At 50.7% G+C, this 16967-nt stretch overlaps 1 long non-coding RNA gene across 1 annotated transcript; it reads left to right on the top strand.

The window, feature by feature from the left end:
• The first annotated feature begins 7677 nt into the window (after positions 1-7677).
• Positions 7678-10404, top strand: LOC115504503. The gene is made up of 2 exons (XR_003965708.1): positions 7678-8390; positions 9471-10404. It is a non-coding gene; the product is annotated as an uncharacterized LOC115504503 (long non-coding RNA).
• The last annotated feature ends 6563 nt before the right edge of the window (positions 10405-16967 follow it).

Here is a 16967-nt window from a genome sequence, read left to right on the forward strand (position 1 = left end):
GCGAGCGCATCCTCTTCCCCAGCCTGCTGACTGGACAGAGTGGATCCAGTTTCATCATCTATAAAATGGGGGTGATGAGGAGGGCTTCTGTGGGGTACCGTGAGGAGTGGAGGGGTGGATACATGCCAAGGGCTTCCGGTAATGCAGAGTGATCACTGTGTAATTGTTAAGTATTACAGTAGTTCCCCCCTTATCCATGGGGATATGTTCCAGACCCCCGCGGATGCCTGAAACCCCAGGTAATACCCAACCCTATACACACGTACCTACGATAAAGGTTTTCTCCTCTACACACGTACCTATGATAAAGCTTAATTTGTAAGTTAGGCACAGTAAGAGATTAACAATAATATCTAATAATAAAATAGAACAATTATAACAATACACTGTGATAAGAGTTGTGTGAATGTGTTCTCTCTCTCACACACACTCTCTCTCAAAATATCTGATTGTCCTGTACTCACCCTTTGTCTTCTTGTGATGATGTGAGGTGATAAAATGCCCACATGAGGAGATGAAATGAGGTGAATGACATAGGCGTTGTGCCGTAGTAACATTAGGCTACTAACGACCTTCTGATGGTAAGTCAGAAGGAGGGTCATCTGCGTCTGGACCGCGGTTGACCGCGGGTAACTGAAACCGCGGAGAGCGAAACCGCGGGTAAGGGGGGCGGGGGGGACTACTGAACTCTTCACTCTCTCCTCCTAAGAGAGGAGTCAGGTGTAAGCACTCCCCCCTACCCTTCCCATCCCTTCCCCCTCAGATATGTTACCTCTGCAAGGTTAGGGATGCACGTCCTGGTGGCCGGGCTTAGACTTCGTAGGAAAGCAAATGAACCTTTTTTGTTTTCTTCCTTAAAAAGGAGATGATAGATTCTACCTAATAAGATTGTGAGAACTAATTAATACGATTGTCTAAATGGGTGCTTCTCAAAGAGTGGTCCCCAGACCAGCAGCCTAAGCGTTATCTAGGACCTCATTAGAAAGACAAATTCTTGGGGCGCCTGGGTGGCGCAGTCGGTTAAGCGTCCGACTTCAGCCAGGTCACGATCTCGCGGTCCGCGAGTTCGAGCCCCGCGTCGGGCTCTGGGCTGATGGCTCAGAGCCTGGAGCCTGTTTCCGATTCTGTGTCTCCCTCTCTCTCTGCCCCTCCCCCGTTCATGCTCTGTCTCTCTCTGTCCCAAAAATAAATAAACGTTGAAAAAAAAAATTAAAAAAAAAAAAAAAAAAAAAGAAAGACAAATTCTTGGGCACCCTCGACCTGCTGAATCAGAAGCTGGGAGGCTGGGCCCGGCAGTCTGTGTTTTAACAGGTTTTAACACCCGATGATTCTGAGGCCCGCACTTTGGAGTTTGAGGGCATAAAGGGCCCCCTATTCTGCCTGACAGGTGAGAAAGCCCTCCTAAGAATGATATTTTTGTTTCTTGGGGGGACAAACTGGACCCTGCCCCAATGTGTGGCATCAGACTTTCATCTCATCCACAAATTGGGTTGCTCAGGATATACATCAGTTTTTTAAAATTTTTCTTAACCCACTGAATCTCTGACTTGTGCCCTCTGTTTGGCTGTGCCGAGCCAGCACCAAAGCAGATTCAGACCTTCTTGACTTGCACAGTCCTTTCTGCGGTCGGGCCTCGGTCCTCGCAGCCACAAGATGTCAGTGTGGGTGGGGTGGGTGGGGCATCTGTCCACGTGGGTTACCCCCGAGATGCCCGTTCTTCCCGTTCCCGTGACCCCTTCAGAAGCGAATCTCTGTTGCCTTCAGAACATGCTTGAGACCCTAGAAGCTTCACTGAAGCTGCCTCCAGCACCATCCTCCGGAGCCCCAGCACCCAGATGCCCACAGGGGCTAGGCTAGTCAGGAAAAGGAGCCACGTGGACTGGCTGAGACCCGGCAGCAAGAAGGGGGTGCGTGGGGGTGGGGTGGGGGGCAGCAAGTTCATGCCAGGCCCATGGGGGGGGCAGCCTCCTGGGAGCACAGGGGACCACGCTGGCCAGATCTCTTTTTCGAGACAAACGACAAATGTGGGTCTGAAGTTTCAAGAGAAATTTGAAATACACAATCTCTTAACTGAGAAAAGAAAGGAAGAAAGAAAGAAAGAAAGAAAGAAAGAAAGAAAGAAAGAGCCAAACCAGGCATAGCTGTGGGCAGGATTCAGCTGGAGGAGGCCTGGGTTGGGATCTCTGGGCTTAGAGGCAACCTCTTCCCCAGGGCCTTGCGGCCTCCCCAGGGAGAAGTCGGGAGGTAACGTCCAGGACTTACTGCTCAGGGCTGGCAGCACTACCCCTCCTGCCCTTCCCCTGCCCCTCCCCTGCCCCAACCCGATGAAGCGTCTCCAGTCTGCGGAGGGAGCCCCAGGCTCCCCACTCGTGCTGCAAGATGTTTCCGGTGCCTCAAATCCCCCGCAGCTTTTCTAAAAGTTCTCCTGAAAGAGAAGAAAAGCCAAGAAGACTTACGAGCCAGTGCTTGCTCCCCTTCTGCTCTATTTCTCCCCTGAGGCAACAGCTGCCTGCTTTGATGAGAAGGAAAAGGGGGAACTGGAGGAAGGAGGAACAACAAAAAAGATAAAAGTCATGTATCAAAATGGGAGGCTGCTTCGCGTAGGAAAGCAGCGGGGAAGATGTGGGGGAGGGGACGGGGCAGCCGCACCTGGAATTCAGGCCACTCCTCCTGCTGGGGAGGGGGGCGGGGGCGGGGGCGGGGGGGGGGCATGGCCTTGGTTACTGGATTAGATGGGGTGGTCAGGGGAGGCCTCTCCGAGGACGTGACGTTTGAATTGACACCTGCAAGATACAGGAGCCAGCTTGGAACCAATCGCGGAAGAGGAAAGAGCCAAGTGCAAAGTCTCCCAAGTGATGTTCAAAGGAAGCGAGGAGGCCCGTGTGGCCCAGCGTGGCGACGGAGGGCAGAGGGGCCAGACCCGTGCGCAGGAGCCCAGTGGCCGGCCTCGGCGACGGGTAGAAGCCCCTCTCGGAGGGGGGTGAGCGGGAGAACCGCAGGACCGACACTTTCTGATCACACTGGCTGCTGTGCGGAGAACAAACTGTAGGGGGCGCAAGAGTAGCGGCCAGGACGGGTCTGGAGTTGGCGGTCATGTGGGTGGGAGGTGGGGGCGGCTCAGGCCACCGTGCTCCTGGAGGAACTGGAGACTCGAGTTGGCAAGCGAGGTGCTGCTGGGCGAGTAAAGAGAAGAAGGACATCTAGATGATGTCTTTTTTTTTTTTTTTTTTTGCCTTGAGCGTCGTTGACAGTCACCGGTCATTCAGGTCGTTCAGCCCTCTCTTTATTCAACTATCAGTCCTTGAGCACCATCTGTGTACCCGGCTTCCAGAGCTACAGAGATCAAGAATGCAGGGCTGCTGTCCCCAAGGAGTGTCCCTCAGTGACCTGGGCTTTCTGTGAGTCCCCCCACCCCAAATTGCAGACAGGGAGGGTAACAGGGTGCAGTGTGCCCCCCCCCCCCGAGTGAAATATCCCCTCATGGAGTCGGTAGATATCTATTGAGCACCTACTGTGTGCCCGGCACAGTTCAGCAGTGAACAAGACAGACAAGGTCCTTGCAATCATGAGCACTTAACCTAATCTAACCTACCAAACATCATAGCTCAGCCTAGCCTACCTTAAATGTACTTGAGATACTTACATTAGCCTCCCTACACTTGGGCAGAATCACCCAACACAAAGCCAATTTTATAAATAAGCGTTGAATAGCTCCTGTAATTGATCGAATATGGTTCTTTTTTTTTTTAATGTTTATTTATTTTTGAGAGAGAGAGAGAGAGAGTACACGCCCACACAAGTGGGGAGTGGGGCAGGGAGAGAGAGGGAGAAAGAGAATCCGAAGCAGAATCCCGAGCGGGCTCCAAGCTGTCAACGCAGAGCCCGATGCGGGGCTCAAACCCACGACTGGTGAGATCACGACCCGAGCCAAAGTCGGACGCTGAACCGACCGAGCCACCCAGGCGCCCCAGTTGAATAAAGTTTGAAAGTGACAAACAGAATAGTCGTATGGGTACAGGATGGTTGTGAGTACAGGTGGTTGACCCTAGAGATCACGTGACTGACTGCCCCTGCCTAGTGTCACACGAGGGTGCGCCCTGCATGTCACGGGGGGGGGGGGGGGGGGGGGGGGGGGGGGGGGGGGGAGAGATCCACGCTGAAAACTCCAAGTATGGTTTCTACTAAATACGTATCGCTTTCGTACCTGAGTAAAGTTGAAAAGTCCTAAGCTGGACCATCGAATGTCGGGGCATCTGTGGTAGGTGCTGAGCGGTAACACGGGAACATAGGCTGGAAGGACGTGACAGAGGCCAGTGGAGAAAAGCCCAGAGAAGGAGAGCTCCAGGCTGGGGAAGCCAGAGCCTCAGAGGCCCTGAGGAGGGGGGGGGGGGGGCACCTGGCATGTTCTAGGAGCAGCAAGGAGCCACAAGGAGCCAGGGTGGCTGGAGGCAGAAAGAGAGCAGGAGGGAGGGAGGGCAAAGGAGCAATAGGGCTTCACCCTGGGCACAACGGGGACTCATCGGAAGGGCCAGCTCGCCGAGGACCACCCCCTCAGCCATGCTTCTGCCCTTCCGCAAACATCCCTGAGTCCCCAAGAGGACCGGACGCAGCCACCCACTGTCACGGGCTTCTCCGGCTGACCCAGCTTGGCTGCTGTCTCTCTGGGCTGGCGGTGTACGTGATTTACAAGGCCCTCCCCGGGATTGTGTGTTTGAGGACATCTGTTCCATTTTGGCTGCTTCTGGCCAGGGCTTTGGTGCTCCTTCACAGATCAAATCACTGCCTCCCTTCTCAGCTAATGCAAACAGCTGGTTACCGCTCACCGATCTCCCAGCTCTAATTGCCAAGGGGAGAATTATAAATAAATGTGTACAAGCAAACAGATGCTGTCATTTAAAAGATCGATCCATCTAGCAAAAATGCCCCACTTAGGACTGAAGTGGCATACCGCAGAGCATGTGTCTTGGTGGCATTTTTAATGAAATCAGGAAAACAACGGCGGAGCTCGCTAATGGATTCCGAAGGAGCGAACTGCCAAGGACGGAGGGAGGGACTTTGTGGCTTCAACGTCCAGGACCCAGAGCCATAAAGGAGACGCAGGGGCCCCACTGCTGTTCCACACGTGCTTCTCTCCTCTGTCCGTCTTCAACCTTCCCCTGGCTCGTCAACCCCGTATGACATCGAATAGGACGCATTCAGTATTATTTTGAGTCTCAGTTGGTTTGTGGGAACCTCAGGCCGGGGTGCACAGTCATCCCCTTTGCTATCCTGGGTGCACAGTGAGGGCGCCCCCCGGCTTTTCTTGCGGCCAGGTTTGTACTAAGAGGCGACTGGCACCAGAACAGAAGTGACCGTTGTCAGGCCTACGTGAGCTCTGCCACCATCTCTCCCACCCATGGGTCTCCCATTTGAGGCCCCTGCAGAGGGTGGAGCCTCGGCTGGAAGGAGAGCAGGTCCCTGAATGAGTACGTGCAGCAGACATTTGTATCCATTGCGTTGAGGTGAGGTGAGAGAGAGAAATAAACTTACCGTTTCAGGCCGAAACTTGGGGGAAGTTTTTTTTTTTTATTAAAATCTTTTTTTTAACATTTATTTATTTTTGAGAGAGAGAGAGAGACAGAGCATGATCAGGGGAGGGGCAGAGAGAGAGGGAGACACAGAATCTGAAACAGGCTCCAGGCTCTGAGCTGTCAGCACAGAGCCCGATGTGGGGCTCAAACCCACGAACCGTGAGATCATGACCTGAGCCGAAGTCGGACGCTTAACCGACTGAGCCACCCAGGCACCCCTGGGGGAAGTTTATACTGTAAAAATCCTACCCTGGCTAATACACGATGCATCCCAGAATTAATTCATTCATTTATTCACTCATGCACTGAGCATATAGTAAAAATAATATCTACCTATCACCACACATCACAATAATCTCATGTAAGGAATGGAATGAGCCCATTTTTTCAGATGGAGAAACTGAGGTTCAGAAAGGCTAAGTAACCCACTAAAGACAAACAGCCAATAATAATAATAATAACAGCTATCATTTACTGAACACTCCCCACGTGCCAAACACTGTGCCAAACGGCTCATAGGCAGTATCTTCTTTATTCCTCAAAAATTCTCGTAGGTGTTATTATTAGCCCCATTTTACAGAGGAGCAAAGTGAGGCTTAGAGACATGAGTCTACTTAAGAGAGAAAGGGAGAAAGGAAGGAGGGTAGGAGGGAGGGAAGGAAGAAAGGTTGGAAGGAGGAAGGAAGGAAGAGAGGAAGGAAGGGAGGAAGAAAAGAGGATTCACACTAGAAAGCTATACTGTCTGTTCTTTCAATCCCAAGGAATCTCTAATAATAGGCTAATCTTAAAATACCAGCTTACCTCCAATCAGTCCAGCCCTGAAGAACTGGAAAGCTACACACACACACACACACACACACACACCCCTTAAAGGTTAAAACCATTACATCAAAAGAAAACATATGGTCACCCAAATCTGCATTTATTATATCTAATTGGAAGAGACACAGTCAAGTACGTGAATATTTTAGCAGTTTCCGACATGCAAATCACCGTGCCAAGGCCCAATTACTCACTAATCGGCACACACATGCCCAGCTTTCAGTCAACTGGGTTGGAATGACACTCCAACCTTCCCTCTTGGCCGCGTGCTTGCGTGTTCTCTCATCGCCAGGCAGTTATCATTTGCCTGTGCCTTTCAATAGGACCCCATGAGCAGAGAGACTTGAAGAGCCCCCTCTCACCAAGTTTAGACCCTTGATTAATGTCTGGAGAACACTATAGGCAAAGGCAAGCTATTTGGCTCTAAAATCCGATGAAAAATTCCGATCTTTGCACGTAATCTCTGAGTGATAAGCTTTAATGAAGAGATTTTGGTGGTTGTTATTTAAGTCACAGGACGGACAGGGAACAAATGGGAATTAACAAATTTATTTTCTGGCCAATTCCAGTAAAGACCAGAGTTCCCATGCCGACAGCAAGACAAAAACACAGTGGCAGTATTTTCCCAAATGCTTCTCATTTGCGTTTTTGCCCCGAGGATTTACACCATGTCTGACTATTCACCTATTTTTCCTTGAAGCACTTTTTTGGGTAAATTTTGCCTCATTATGTAAATGAAAAATCCAGTATCACTCACCCTATTTAAAAGGTGTATTAGTCAAGAAAGACTAGGCAATACATGGGGTGCCTGGGTGGCTCGGTCGGTTAAGCGTCTGACTTTGGCTCAGGTCATGATCTCGTGGTCCGGGAGTTCAAGCCCCGCATCAGGCTCTGTGCTGACAGCTCAGAGCCTGGAGCCTGTTTCAGATTCTGTGTCTTCCTCTCTCTGACCCTCCCCTGTTCATGTTCTGTCTCTCTCTGTCTCAAAAATAAATAAACGTTAAAAAAAAAAAAAAGATTAGGCAATACAGCAATAATAGTTGATCCCAAGAGTTCAACGACCTAACATAGCATAACCAGTGTGGGGTAACAGAGGGCCCCCCACGCAGTGAGAGTCTGAGCAGAGGGAGTCATGCCATCTCGTAACAGGAAATGACAGAGCTGGACGGTCGCTCACAGGTTTCAAATCTTCCGCGCACAGCCCCATTGGCCACAGATGGTCACGTGGCCCTGCCTGCGGCAAGGGGACCAGGAAATGTGGGGGTGCACCTGCGTACTGGTTATCCGTAAATGTCTCTGCTGCGGAGAGTAGCTGTGAAGTCCATACAACAATAGGATTAAATTCTACCTAGAAGTCTGTGCTGTGAGCCAGAACATGACGAAAGAAAAGAAATTAACAAGCTTCATAAGTCTGTGAAAGACGTTAGAGCAGCAAGCTGAGACTTTCTCCTGGATTCCAACAAAAGGACGAGGAGAGCAGTGAGGAGGCAATGATTGGCTCACAAGGGGACTCAGTGTTATGTAGGGTGTGTCCCTGTAACAGCAAACCATCTTCGAGCAAAACCAAACCGCGGAAAGAGTTTCTTTGAAGCCAAATAGAAACCCAGTGGGGATGAAGGATGTTTTAAGTAAGATGAGAGTCCTCGGGCGTGCAACAGCGTCACTGTTGTGACAGATGGTACTTTCCAAAGAAGATGACACCGGCTCTGACAGAGTGACAATGACAGACCTCTACAGAGAGGTGGAGGAGTTTCTATTCTGTGCCCTTGATTCTGAGTGGGCCCGTGATTACGACAGAACTGAACCCCATGACTTCCGAGGCAATGTTAAGAAGGGGTGTTAACACCCCAGCAGCAACGAGCCGGCGTGGCCCCTAGATCTTGGTTTCTAATACCATTCTCCAAAAAAAGGAACACGGCTCCTTGGAGAAATGGCTGATGCTGGCACCGGGGCAGGGAATGCACGCAACGAGCCTGGAACATCTTCTAGTGCGAAAAGGTAGGCAAGTGCGCGAGTGCGCGCGCGTGCACGTGCGCGTGCACACGCACACACGTACAGTGAATGATGGGGGAAGGAAAGGGTCATGAAGCCCTTCTGAAAGAGCTCCCAGTGGCCAAAGCTGGAGCAATTCAAGCCACAAAATAAATAACACACTGTTGGATGATACCCCAAGGTAGAAAATAAATAACCGTGGGTCAACACTGATATAAACCAACGATGGTATGTATAAAGAAAGAAAGAAAGAAAGAAAGAAAGAAAGAAAGAAAGAAAGAAAGAAAGAAAGAAAGAAATGGGGGGGGGGGGGATAGACACATCGCCCATGTAGAAGAATTCCACATAATTTATGCAGATGCTCTGCCCTCGAGGAGGTGGAGCGTAACTCCCCGCTCCCTAAGTGCAGGCTGCACAGAGCTGGTGACTTCCTTCCAAAAAGTACCATGTAGAGAAAGGAAAGGACGAGTAATTTTGCAGTGAGGACACCTAGCAAACGCCGCCACAGACAAGTGGTCAAGATCAACGTCGACAGTGACTGGCCGTGCTGATGGTACCTGCTCTTGATATGATGCGTTCAGAAGGACTCTTCCCCTCTGTAGTCTTTGTCCCCCCAACCCACACCCCAGCCCCATCACGAGAAAAACATCAGAAAGATCCCCACTGAGGGACATTCTGCCAACATTCTACTGCCTCACTAGTACTCCTGGAAATTGTCAAAGCCATCCAAACAGGGAAAGTAAGAGAACCCGTCACAGCCAAGAGGCACTAAGGACACACGCCAGCTAAAGGTAATGCGGTATCCCGGATACCACATTCTATCCTAGGACAGAAAAATGACTTCAGGTTAAAAAACTACGAAAATCTGAATAAAGTATGGGCTTCAGCTATAAAGTTACATGGATGCATATTGGTTCATTTATTGCAACAAATGTATCACGCTAGCCTAAGTTAGTGTGGGAAACTGGGCGTGGGAACCGTGTTATCTCAGCGATTTTTTCTGTAAAGCTAAAACTATTCTAAAATCAAGTGTTTGGTTTTTTAAAAAAGCAATACAGCTTCCGCCTGGTACTCTCTCTCTCTTAGGGCACAGACCCCGGCTGCCTTGTGCTGACACAAGTCCAGCTCCCTGGTGCCATCCTGTTGAAGAGACCACTCAGACAGACCACACGGATAGACAGAGATGCCCAGCGAGCCACAGCCCTTGCTGCCCGGCTGAGTCCTCCCAGTTGTCAGTCTCCCCGGCCCAGGGGCCAGATGTGTGCGAGGGGGCCTTTCAGATGTCCCAGCTCCTGGCCTTCTCGCAGGTTCAGTGGACACCGAGTGGAACATAGACAAGCCAGCCCCACTGAGCTGTGCTCAAAAATTGCAGAGTCATGCACAAAATAAGCGTTTTATGAAGTCCCTAAACACCGTGATGGCTCGTCACGCGGCATCACTTAAATGGAACAACCGGTCCGCGACTTCGACTTTGGTTATTGATCGATTTCCTCTCCACATCTGTCTTTAGCTCCGCTAGGGGCTGGGCAGTGGACACAGAGATCCACAAGTCCCTGCTCTTGAAGAACTCTCGGTTGAGTGGAAGAAGCTAAGCCCCACGAGAGTAAAAACGAATGACAACCACACTGGATCGTAGCGAACGGGTGAAGGCAGGACTTCAGAGGCGCAGAGAACAGGATGCATGACTCTGAGGGATCCCAGAGGGGAGAGACACGGGGAGAGAGAACAGCGTTTATTGAGCACCTAATATGCTTCACTGTTCTAAGTGGGGTACAATATGTATATGAATTCATCCTCCCAGTTGACACCATGATGTCATTATAACCACGTTAGAGAGGAGGAAACTGAGGCACAGAGATATGAAGGGATTCGTCAGGGCCCGCCAAGTGGCAGAGAGAGATGTGAAGGTCCTCTTGGTTTTCCTATCTATGATACGAAGGTATTGGATAAGACGCGCACGAAGGATCTTTGTGCCTCCAAGGCTTAGGTTATGTGTGGGTTTTGCCTGCCCGGCGTCTGTTCCCCTTCTTCCAGTAACAGAACCCCAGCTTCTATGAGCAGAACTGCCCCACCTCTATCCTCAGTCAGGAAGGGAAGCACGCCCAGCCTCGGCCAGTCGCAATATCACATCCACCTTACGCGGTGATGGGCTCGGGCAAAAAGCACAGAGACTCAAGCCAGACGAAAGAGAGTCTTCTGAGGGCCTTTTGCCAGAATTCTTAGGAAAGAGGCACTCTGTTTTCCCTGGAGTTGCCAAGGATGTAAATTTGGAGCTGTCAGGGGCTGTCATAAGAAGAAAGTCTGCCTGGAAGTAAAACCAGTTCAGAGGAAGAGGGAGGCCAAGCACCGATGCCAAGATCATCCGAGCACCTAGGTCCAGCCTTGCCTGAAGCCGGAGAGATCAATCCTTGGAATTTTCTGTCACATGAGTCAATAAATGTGATCCTTTGAATGGGATTTCCGTAATTTATAACCAAAAGATGTCGCATACAATTCGACGGCAATGAGATGTGCTAGGGTTGGTGGCCTTATTTTTATTCCCCTTATTAGTGCCAAGTTCCCTGAGGATATAAAATGTGCCTTTTTCATCTTTGTACCCTTACCCCCAGCCCCATTGGTGTCTATCAGTGCCTGGCACATAGGAGGGCTCAGGAAAACATTTGTGGCCTTGCACTGATGGGCAGCACAGATTACTTTCACTCCAAGGTCCTCTGGCTCTTCGGCTAGATGTAAGCCCCCCGGAGGTCCGAGGTGCCTGAGATTTGGTGTGATTCCTAAGGAACACGACAGTCTGAGCAATGAGAGTAGCTTCTGGCAGTTTCTCCAATGAGCCAGGAGTAGAGGATTGGGACATGAGTACGATAGCACGCCAACCGTGTTTAAGAGCGTGGGCTTTGAGGTCGGACTTACCTGGGACCATATCTTTCCCCACATTTTACTGGCTGTGTGATCTTGGGCAGGTTCCTGCCTGAGCTCCCATCTCCTCCGCTTTAAACCGGAGTTTTGGTACCTTTATCTTCAGGACCACAAGTGAAGATGAAATGATATATAGCGCCCAGCTCAAGGTTAACCCTCAAGAAATGGCAGCTATTGTCAAGAACAATCCTAATCCCAATCCTAATCCTAATGATGATGATGGTGTTACAGTCCCCCCTTCCCAGTCCCCTTGGAAAATCGGCTACGCGTGAGGACAGGACACACTGTTCTCTTCCTCCTCCTTCTGTGGAAGGATTAACACACGAGGCTGGGAGCGCCTCCCAGAAACCACCCGCGGCTGGGGGCCAGCAGGGCGGAGGATGCCAGGCTGAGGTGTCTTTGCAGCAGGGTCCAGGGTGGCAGGGAACGGAAGGATCTGGAAGGATCGGAGCTCGGGCTGCAGCCCAGCGGGCCAAGCTTTCTCCCTCCCCTGCTTTCATTCTGGACTGAAATTCCCACAGCATGTAGAGCAGCGGGGCTCCAAGGTCCCCTGTGCGTTCAGGCTTGAGGAGCCTGCTGGGCACCGGAGGTGGAAAAACAGGGGGCCCTGGGCCCGGAGGCAGCAAACCCAGGACGGAAGAGTAGGCCGCCCCAGGTGGCGCACCGACACTTCGGGAATTTTGCCGGAAGCCACCACCGTAGTGTCCCCTGCCCTGCCCGCCCTCCTGCTGACGGGCCGTTTTCCGCGCCTGGAACACCCTCTCCCCACGGCAAGGTGTCTGTTCTTCTTCTTCCCAGCATCTGGCTGAGCCACTCCGGAGCTTAGCAGCACACAATAACCATTATACGGTGCTTGTGGGTTCTGGGGGGTGGGGAACGGCATGTCTGTGCTCCACGATGCCCGGGGGTCAGCTGGGAAGGCTCCTATTGCTGGGGCTAGAATCTTCCCGAGGCTTGTTCACCCAGTGCCCAGGGCCTGGGCAGGGAGGACTCCAAGACGAGGCCCCGGGGTGGTCAGAGTTCTTACAGAACAGCCCCAGGCTCCTGCGAGTTCCCGGTGAACAAAGCAGAAGCCGGATCGCCGTCTGTGACCCAGCCCCAAAGTTCCACAGAGTCCCCCCTGCCTTATTCTGTCAGCCGAGGAGGTCACAAGCCCACAGACTCAAACAGGAGAGAATTTGTGCCTCGAAATGCCCCCCCTACACACACACACACACACACACACACACACACACACACACACACATATATACACACGTGTGCATGCGTGCTCGAGCCTCCTGCACTAGGACTTAAAGTTCCTCTCACCAAGTGCCGGATTCTCTTTGCTCACCCACCTGGGATCTGTCTCGCCGCATGACGTACTTTGGCCAGTACAATGTGACTCGATTGGGGCAATAGAAATGATTTGTGCCGTTTATGAGTCTAAGGCTCAAGAGACTCAAAGTTCCCCTCCCCTCTCTTGGAATCCTGCCACTGTCACGTGAACAAGCCCCAGGCTAGCCTCCTGCATGATGAGTGACCACTGGTACCTTTATCTCCATTGCCCCGGCCAACAGCCAGCTGACCAGCAGACATGTGAGCGAGGCCACCTTCACACGAGCAAGCCCCACGAAGACCAACGGGGTCGGACTCAGACGACCAAACCATCCAGATCCTCAGTAGTCTTACTGTTGTAAGCTACTCGGGTCGGGGATGGCTTGTTACGCAGCATTATTCGTGCTAATGGATGACTGGTGCAAGCACTTAGCCCAGGGCCCGCTTGGAATATGTGCCCAAATGCATTATTTGCAACACGAACAAAGCAACTAAACAAAACCCTTTGGCTTTCAAGGGTTTAAGAGAAAAGCCTCCTGGGACCCACGGAGGAAGGGAAGGTAGTGGTGTTTCGTCTGTAAGGGAGCAAAGCTTGAGTCTGTCTTGAGCAGGATCTTTGGGCTGGCTGTGGCCCGGGCAGTGGTTTGTGCGAGAATCCAAAGACGTACTGGCGGAGGAGGGTCCGTGCAACAGCAAGAGAGAGGACCCAGCCTGGCCAGGAGCCTCTGGGCTTCTCCCTCAGGTCAGCTTTATGCAGCTTCTGGAACCCTCCACCACCTGCCTCACCCACCGTTGCAGACATCCGTGAGCCCCAGAGCTGCCTTTCGCAGAATGTAGTCATCATCTGCTTCTGAGTTGTCTGGAAAGCTAGTGAAAATGCAGAATCCTGGGCGTGGCTCCAGAATTGCTACAGGGAAAACTCCAGGGGTGGCGGCCAAGAACCTGTATTTCAAGAAGTTCCACACTGCCCTGGGGGACCTGGGGACACAGAACAGGAAGGGGCACCTGTGCTGATAGATTGGAACATACGGATTCTGGAACAGGCTACGGAATAGAGGCGATGACTGGAGACGAACAGCTGTCCTATCAATCCTCACCACCACATGGAACATAGGTTCTCATACCCATTTCCTGGACGAGAACAGTAAGGCTCAGAGAGGCAGTGAGTGTTCCTGGCTGCCTGACTTCATATCAGCTTTTTGCTTCCACCCCGGCGGAATCCGCTGGACAGAACACTTTGTTCTTTTACCTTCCTCCTCTTTCAGGGTCGGTTTAGGCTCGCTGGCTCCTTGCTGAGGTGGCAACGCTGAGGTGAAAGGAAGGCACCGAACGGGTATCCAGTGAATGGAAAACACAGTATGTGGGAGGTTTTCACACCACCTTTAAGCAACTGGAGTCAAATGCCTCTTCTGTGGCCAAGCTCAATGTTGTTTTCCAGTTTAGAGTTTTGTTTGTATGTGTGTGTTTTCAGTAAATCTGATAATTAAGCCACAAATGTTCCCAAGCACACTTGGATATATTTAAATTGCAGGCTGCCGATCAAATGGAGAAAATTCACAAACACGGACATAAATGGTGCCTTTTGTTTGTTCCCTGCCTTTCTGCGGCACTCAATTGGTTCTGTCAGCTTCACAGCCAATTCCAAGGCTGCCTGGGATGAGGGGAGGTGGGGGGAGGGGTGGGGGCTGACAAAGAGACGGCAGGAAGTGAAGCCCCCTGGTGAAAGACTGTGGTTCTTTTCTTTTATGAAAACGTCTCATTGGCGCCTGTAATTCATCTCAACAAGCCAGTTTTGAAAACACAAGTTGGCAAAAGGGATGTTTGTCTCTGCCTGATCTGGTGGCATTCCCTACTTGATGTTATGGGCCACAATCGCATTCCTGATCATCATGAAAGAGAATCCGAGGGTCCCGCCTTCCCATCTCTTTTGACCTATGCTGTGGAGACTGTTTGGGCTCCTAGAGGCCCGGGGTCCCGCCCGGGGTCCTGTGGTCTCTGCCCATCCACTGACTAACAAAAAAATAAAAGTGGAAATAGTAAGGGAAGACTTATTTGCAAGGAGATTGCAATGGGGAGGGGTCTACTGTCCTAGAGAGAAAACCATAATGATGGGGTTTGGGGGCGATGGGGGTTCGGAGCTGACAGCCGAGAAAGAATTCTTGAAGACGTCTTTGGTGCAAAAAGGTGAGTTTATTAGAGTACGGGGACAGGACCCGTGGGCAGAAAGAGCTGCACTGGGGTTGTGAAAAGTGACTGATTATATATATACCTTCTGGTTGGCAGGGGGTTAGGAACAGTGTAAGTCTCTAAGGAATTTTGGAAGCAAGGTTTCCAGGACCTTGAGGGGCTAGCTCGGAAAACATCTTTTATTACTGCTTAGTAAAACCTCAGTCATGAGGCCCTTCAGATGTGTATCAGGGGCCGTTAAGTCTGGAATATGACTGTTAACATATATCTTTGGGGAGGGGCGGTAGAGATAAAGGAGGTTTGCAAAGGAATTAAAAAAAATTTTTTAAATATTTTATTTACTTTTGAGAGAGAGAAAGACAGAGTATGAGTGGGGGAGGGGCAGAGAGCGAGGGAGACACAGAAGCCGAAGCAGGCTCCAGGCTCTGAGCTGTCAGCACAGAGCCCGACGTGAGGTTCAAATTCATGAGCTGTGAGATCATGACCTGAACCAAAGTCGGACACTTAATTGACTGAGCCACCCAGGCACCCCGAAGTTTTTATGTGTTTAAGGAGACTCACAGGATCCTGGGGGGGGGGGGTGGTCAGGATAATATTAAGCCAAGATTCTCTTTTGCCCCTACCAAAGTGTCATCATCGTCAAGGCAGCTGAGCTCCTAGAGGAAGGTCACTCTGTTTCAAGGACTTGTTAATGGCTGTAGGCAGTAAGGGAATTTAATTTTTCATTTGCTCTGTTTCCCACACCACCATGGCAAGCACTTAAACCCCCTTACATCTTGATGAGGGTGATATTCGGGCTCCAGGAAATAGAATCTATAGGTTTCTGGAGATTAGGCTATGGAAAGGATTGCCTTTTTCTTGCAGTTTACTAAGTTATCCGTAAACTGAAGGAGACTCCTGTCCTGTAGGACTGTGATCTCTATCAGTTAACTACTTGCTTTCTTTCCTTTCCCCTATTCTTGGGCAGGCAGGAGTGTTGGAGGAATATCACACATATCCCACCTCGTGGAGGGGGGTGCTGTTAGCCTGTACTTTGCCCCTGGCTTGGCCCACGCTCCCTCATCAATAAGGTTTGCGAGCATCGTCAGGGTTGGGCAAAAAGATTTTTCTTTTATAGGCTGCAGAAAAGAACTAGAAAGTGGGATCAAAGAGTAGCATAGCAGGACAGGGGATCAGAGAACATTCTGTCCTCTTCGCAAGAAGGACCGTCTGCTGGCTTAGGCTGGGCGTGGACCAAAGTTCAGGGGCTGGAGGAAGGAGAGAATTTAACGAAATTTGGCTGACAAGCATTTTGCTCTGATTGATTACTGGGGACAAGCAGTTCAGCTAATCACCTATGAGGCAAAGAGTGGGAATTTGGAGGGTCTGTGCCCGGCCTTGTCGGAGGTAAACACGGGCAGCATCCACGAGGCTTCTGGAAGTCACATGGAAAAGGGGTTCTTTGCAGCAAGCTGTTTTCTGGAACACAAAAGGGTGAGGGAAATTCCTTCAACCTTCACTGTTTTCCAGAAACACGGGGCTCAGACAAAATTCAATGCCGTCACCACTCGACTGGGGGGTGGAAATTATAATAGTTAATCTAGGATTTTAATATTTTTAAATGCTTTGAAAGCTCAAGGTGTGTAGTCAATGCTCAATAAATATCTGTTAATCTCTCTTCCCTGCAAGACCCTTGAGGGCAGGAGGTGAGTTCATTTGGTGTGATTTCCACCATGTTAGCCAACTACCTAGAACCCACTGATCTGCTGAATTGGCCCTGAGCAACCCTCAGTTTCCTTGTCTATAAGACATTATAATCTCCACCTAATGGGACTGTTAACATAATTAACATCGAGGAGTTCTTGGGGCCCCAGAGAATACCTGACACATCCCTGGTGACCAGTGACAAGGCTCTTCTCAGTTCTCTTTCTGACTAAGCCTTGACCTTGGGTGCTGTCCTTGGCTTGCTGAGTCCAGTTTTAGCAAGAATCCTGTTGAATTAAGCAGAAATCCCCTACCCTTGGTATCTGACCCGATTTCTTATCCTCTACCCTTGAATATCTTATCACCCTGGCCTGCCGTCAGCAAAAATCCTGGGTGGTCGGTTTAGCAGAATTCCCCTTATCCCTGACGCTTCCTCTTAAAAATTTCCCATCCAGTGACCTAGACCCTGCTCCTTGGCTA

This window comes from Lynx canadensis, chromosome E3 (genome assembly GCF_007474595.2).
Source record: "Lynx canadensis isolate LIC74 chromosome E3, mLynCan4.pri.v2, whole genome shotgun sequence".
In the NCBI taxonomy this organism is placed as follows: Eukaryota; Metazoa; Chordata; class Mammalia; order Carnivora; family Felidae; genus Lynx; species Lynx canadensis.